This window comes from Lissotriton vulgaris, chromosome 2_1 (assembly GCF_964263255.1).
Source record: "Lissotriton vulgaris chromosome 2_1, aLisVul1.2, whole genome shotgun sequence".
In the NCBI taxonomy this organism is placed as follows: Eukaryota; Metazoa; Chordata; class Amphibia; order Caudata; family Salamandridae; genus Lissotriton; species Lissotriton vulgaris.
This window is the reverse complement of record NC_141687.1, coordinates 294,910,356-294,915,840: the sequence shown is the minus strand read 5'-3', so window position 1 is coordinate 294,915,840 and position 5,485 is coordinate 294,910,356. Positions and strand designations below refer to the sequence as shown.

Below are 5,485 nucleotides of genomic sequence, written 5' to 3'. Positions count from 1 at the left end.
CATGAGGGTCTAATCTTCCAGTGTTCGAATATAGCATAATGGAACGCTAAAGGGGGCTACAATGGTCCTTAAATACCCTCTGTTTGAGTTCTTGACTCAAGTTAAAGCTGAGCTTCTATATCGAGAGGATAGGGCATTTAATCAATGTGATACCCGAGGTAGAAAGTCTATTCTGATATCACAACATTCCAGTCAATGAATTAAGAATATTCTGAGTTAAAGCAGGAGAACCAAGAAAATGGTACTTGCTGGAGCAGGTGGCTCGTTTTGACCATTATTTTTTATTGTTGCAACTCCATTCTCCCCAATGGATCTTTCAAAATTCCAAAGTTCGAATACATCAAGCCCTTGATGTACTAAGGGCTGTACGGGGGCTCGTTGGGAGCTGCAAGTTTTTGTGCTGAGCACACAGCTTTCATAATGATAAATAAACATACACAGTCCTTTACTTCTGCTTTGCACTTCACAAATTCCTGTGAAAATTTTAGCAAATACCAAAGGAGGAGTTTTTTATCCTCAGCAGTCTAGTATCCACCGCAGCCTTGTAAGTTGTATAACCTGTGACCAGGGTGTTACGCTTCCTCTTAGTCTAAAAGGCTTAACTAGCATTAGGAGGTTTCTTTAAACCGTCGAATTGAAAGAGTGATAAATCGTTGAGTAGTAGTAGTTGGCTCGCAGCAGCCTAGGCTCTACAAATAGCTCATACGCACAGTCCATTTAAAAAGTACTCTTCACTCCCCACGTTCTAAAAAACAAACCTTTTTTTATAAATAACATACCAAAATACCAACTGACAGTGAGAAGTGCTTTTCAAAGATAAGCTCTTGCAAAAACCACAAGTCCAAAAAAGCTCAACAGCTTCTACTATGTATTCATGAACTCAACAGCTAAATAAAAATAAACCAAAGTGCACACTATAAAAATAACAAACTAAGCAAGAAATTAAGAACGGATAGAAAAAGTAGCTAACCACTCAGTTTGTGTACTCTTTCTCCAATCCTCTTGAAAGGAATAAGAACGATCATCAATAGCAAACAGCAGCTACATAAATGCAACACTGTTCACTCACTTCACGCTCAGAAGAGAACACTTCAATTCTTCATCGTGGTTAGCGAAGACCAAACACTTTCAATCACATTTCCTCAGTTAAAAACTATAGAAATGATCCCTGAAAGTATTGTCTTAATAAAACTGTTTATCGCTCACACAGACAGAAAGGGGGAAACCTTCCTTACTTACAGTAAGACACAGTTCGGCATCATCAACTGAAATGTGAGAGAATTGAATCAGTAAAAAATTCTAACAAAGCACTATATGAAACCACCAAGCAGTTAGCAGGATATTCCCCCAACTTGACACCTCCCCCCTCCCAATCGCTCTGTGACGCTCTAGCCAATTTCTTTTTTTAGTAAAGTTGAAGACATTTACCGGGTCTTCGCTAATAACACCAATACCTTTACTAAACCACCTGCCTCCTACACTGGTCCCATTTTTTCGCAGTTTGCAGATGTCTCCAGTTCCCAGATTCGGAACATCATATCCTCCATCAAATCGGGCTCTGCACTAGACCCATGCCCCCTGAAAGTCTTGCTTCCGGTCATTGAAGTGGTTCTCCCGGCTATGACTGCAATTTGTAATTCTATGTTTAGTACAGGCATATATCCAGATGTCCTAAAAAATACCCTTATTAAACCGCTGCTCAAAAAACCAAACCTCGGCATGGAAGAATTAAAAAGTTATCGTCCTATCGCTAGCTTCCCAGCCTTGGCGAAAATAGCCGAAAAAGTTCTGAATCTTCAACTATCAGCCTTTATCGAGGAACATAATCTACTTGATGAATCTCAGTTTGGCTTTCGCCAATACCACGGAACGGAGACGGCCTTGGTTAAAGCGGCGGACGATATCAGATCCATCCATCATGTTGGAGGAACAGCAGTCCTGATACTGCTTGACTTATCGGCTGCTTTCGACACGGTCGACCACACCATCTTGATCGACCGTGTCGAAAGCATGGGTATCCAACAAAATGCCAAGAAACTTCTAGCATCCTTTCTGGCGGACAGGTCCCAGGTGGTCACTATTGGATCTTTTCACTCATCCTCCTTGTCACTGCCATGTGGAGTCCCTCAAGGCTCATCCCTTAGTCCGACACTATTCAATATTTATGTGTCGGACCTTGCCAATGTCATTCGTGCACATGGGATGACCCTCACATCCTATGCAGATGACACCCAGCTGGTCCTCGCCGTCAGGAACGATGGCCATAAAATAGCTAATAACTTCAATCTGGGCATGCAGGCAATAGAGAATTGGATGGCCTCCAATTGTCTGAAATTAAATTCCGACAAGTCGGAAGTGGTCATTTTCGGACATCTGACCCCGGAATGGTCCTCCCTTTGGTGGCCGCTATCACTGGGTCCTCCGCCGGTACCGGTCAGTAAGGTGAGGAATCTGGGAGTCATGTTCGACGATCGTCTTACTTTCCTTCCTCACGCAAATCAGATCTCCCCTTCTGCCTTTCATAAACTACAGTTGATCAAAAAAAAATTGCCATTCCTTCCTGAGACAGCTAGAAAAACCTTGGTGAGCTCCCTGGTACTGTCTACATTAGATTATTGTAACGCACTGTTTCTAAATGCCCAAGAAAGAGTACTAAATAAAATGCAAATTATCCAAAACGCAGCCGCCAGGCTCCTTGGAAGAATCCCTAAACATCAATCTGCGTCAGAAACCATCAGAAAGTTACATTGGCTTCCAATTAGAAACAGAATCAAATTCAAGGCCCTCTGTATAGTGTACAAGGCTCTACTCAACGTAGGACCAGCCTTTTTCACCCAAAATCTTATTCCCTTCAGTCCCTCTAGATCACTACGCTCCTCTAGTTCACATGAACTTGTGGTACCCCATACCAAATCTGTTTTATGGGGAGACAGAAGATTTCTTGTAGCAGCGCCCAAACTATGGAACACCCTGCCGCACTCTATTAAAACAAGCCCCTCACTTTGGTCTTTTCGAAAACAACTCAAGACCTGGCTTTTTAATCTGTAAACTCAGGCTCCCCTTCTATGGTCAAATACTGCAGATATTCTTTTAGCGCCGAGATGCCCATGGGCCTTCGTTCGCGCTCTATAAATGCTGTTAATAAATAAATAATAATAATAAATCTATACTACTATTATAAAGAGAGAACGTGCACCTTTTGGCCAGGTAAACTCGGGAACCACAGCACCAATCACAACACCCAATACAGCGTTGGAAAGGGCAGTTGCAGCAGAAGGACATAAGCTATGCAAACGCCCACCATATACATTTTAAATGTAAAAGAACCGTGCCAGAAAAGTAGTCCCTTGTGGGCGTGTCTGCATTGTGCTGTGGGTGTGTGCTGGGGGCGTGACAATCGCTGGGGGCATTCCGTCACGAGTGTTGTTTTTTCTTCCCAGGTTCTATACATTCCTGCTCCCTTTAAATAGTAATTCAGTGGAGGTCCCATTCTCTTAGAACCACCCCAAGCACAGTTATGGGCAAAAATACAACTAAAAGGCCCTGCAAAGCATTATGGGATAAGCTTAGCATAATTTTTAGCATTCATGAAAGGGTTTCAATGTTTTGGAATTTTACTCATCAGGGACATCTTGGGACGACGAGGTGAACTGCAGCTTGATGTATAATATTTTAAATGCTATTGCATTTGCCTCATCAGGGACATCTAGGGACGGCGAGGTGAACTGCAGCTTGATATATAATATTTTAAATGCTATTGCATTTGCATCATCAGGGACATCTAGGGACATGAGGTGAACTACAGCTTGATGTGTAATATTTTAAATGCTATTGCATTTGCCTCATCAGGGACATCTAGGGACCATGAGGTGAACTGCAGCTTGATGTATAATATTTTAAATGGTATTGCATTTGCCTCTTGGGGACAACTGGGGAGAACGAGGTGAACTGCAGCTCTTTGTAATATTATTTGGATACTATAATATTCACTTCCCACTGCTAATCTCGTCCCATAATGGTTTGCAGGGGCTTGATCTCAAAATTATCACCTCTCTCACTGCTTGCTGGAAGCTAATTTCACTTTTGTGAAATGACTATTTGCATTTTAGCATGTAGAAATACTTGTTATTTTACCTTGAATATATGAGGTTTCTGTTTTAATAATTGGAAATCTGACGGATCGAAATATTGCGGATTTATTGTACCAAGTTCGCGCCAATTCCGCCCACCCCTACTTTAAATACCCCTGCACCCCATAATCATAACCCACCCTTACTCTATAAAATACCCCAACACCCTTAAACACTAACCTATCTTAACCCTATAAATATACCATGTACCCCAAAACCCAAACCTATCCCTAAACCCTAAAAATACCCCTGTACCCCAAAACCAAAACCTAGCCCTGAACCCTATAAATACCCCTGTACCTCAAAACCCAAACATACCCCTGAACCCTAAAAATACCCTTGTACCCCAAAACCCAAACCTAGCCCATAACCCTTAAAATACCCCTGTACCCCAAAACACAAACCTATCCCTAAACCCAAAAAATACCCCTGTACCCCAAAACCAAAACCTAGCCCTGAACCCTATAAATACCCCTGTACCTCAAACCCAAACATACCCCTGAACCCTAAAAATACCCCTGTACCCCAAAACCCAAACCTACCCCTGAACCCTAAAATACCCCTGTACCCCAAAACCCAAACCTAGCCCATAACCCTTAAAATACCCCTGTACCCCAAAACCCAAACCTACCCCTGAACCCTAAAAAATACCCCTGTACCCCAAAACCCAAACCTAGCCCAGAACCCTAAAATACCCCTGTATCCCAAAATCCAAACCTAGCCCTGAACCCTAAAAATATCCCTGTACCCCAAAACCCAAACCTAGCCCTGAACCCTTAAAATACCCCTGTACCCCAACACCCAAACCTACCCCTGAACCCTAAAAATACCGCTATACCCCAAAACCCAAACCTAGCCCTGAACCCTAAAAATACCCCTGTACCCCATAACCCAAAACTATATCTGAACCATTAAAATACCCAAACACCCCAAAACATATACCTCAGTACCCCAAAATATATACCCCTATACCCATACTTGCCTTATCCAAACATTTTTAAAAAACATGCTTTTACCATTCATGCATTTACAACGAATTTCGTTGTAAATGTATGCGTAGTAAAAAGCATATAAAATGTAATGCTATGCGTTACAATGGCATTGCGGAGTCATGGTACTTTCGTAATGAAAGTATGCAGAGTGATGTATGGGGAGCTACGTTAGAATCTCGGCATCAGCTCAACATCCTGTGATTCCAGGCAAATCGCTTTGTCTCCCCGTGCCTACCACAAATCAATGTGTTCTTCTGTAATGTAAATTGTGCTCATGCCATGTTGTCGAGTTCGCGCTATATAATATAGCAAGGAAAAGAAAGTAGGGAAACTCGAGTTCACACACTACTGAACGCGCACTCT

The 5,485-nt window shown here is 42.3% G+C and overlaps 1 non-coding gene across 1 annotated transcript; it reads right to left on the bottom strand.

Moving 5' to 3' along the window:
- Nucleotides 1-968: 968 nt before the first annotated feature.
- LOC147730009 (small nucleolar RNA U3) lies at nucleotides 969-1,184 on the bottom strand. The gene has a single exon (XR_015309045.1). It is a non-coding gene; the product is annotated as a small nucleolar RNA U3 (small nucleolar RNA).
- Nucleotides 1,185-5,485: the final 4,301 nt, after the last annotated feature.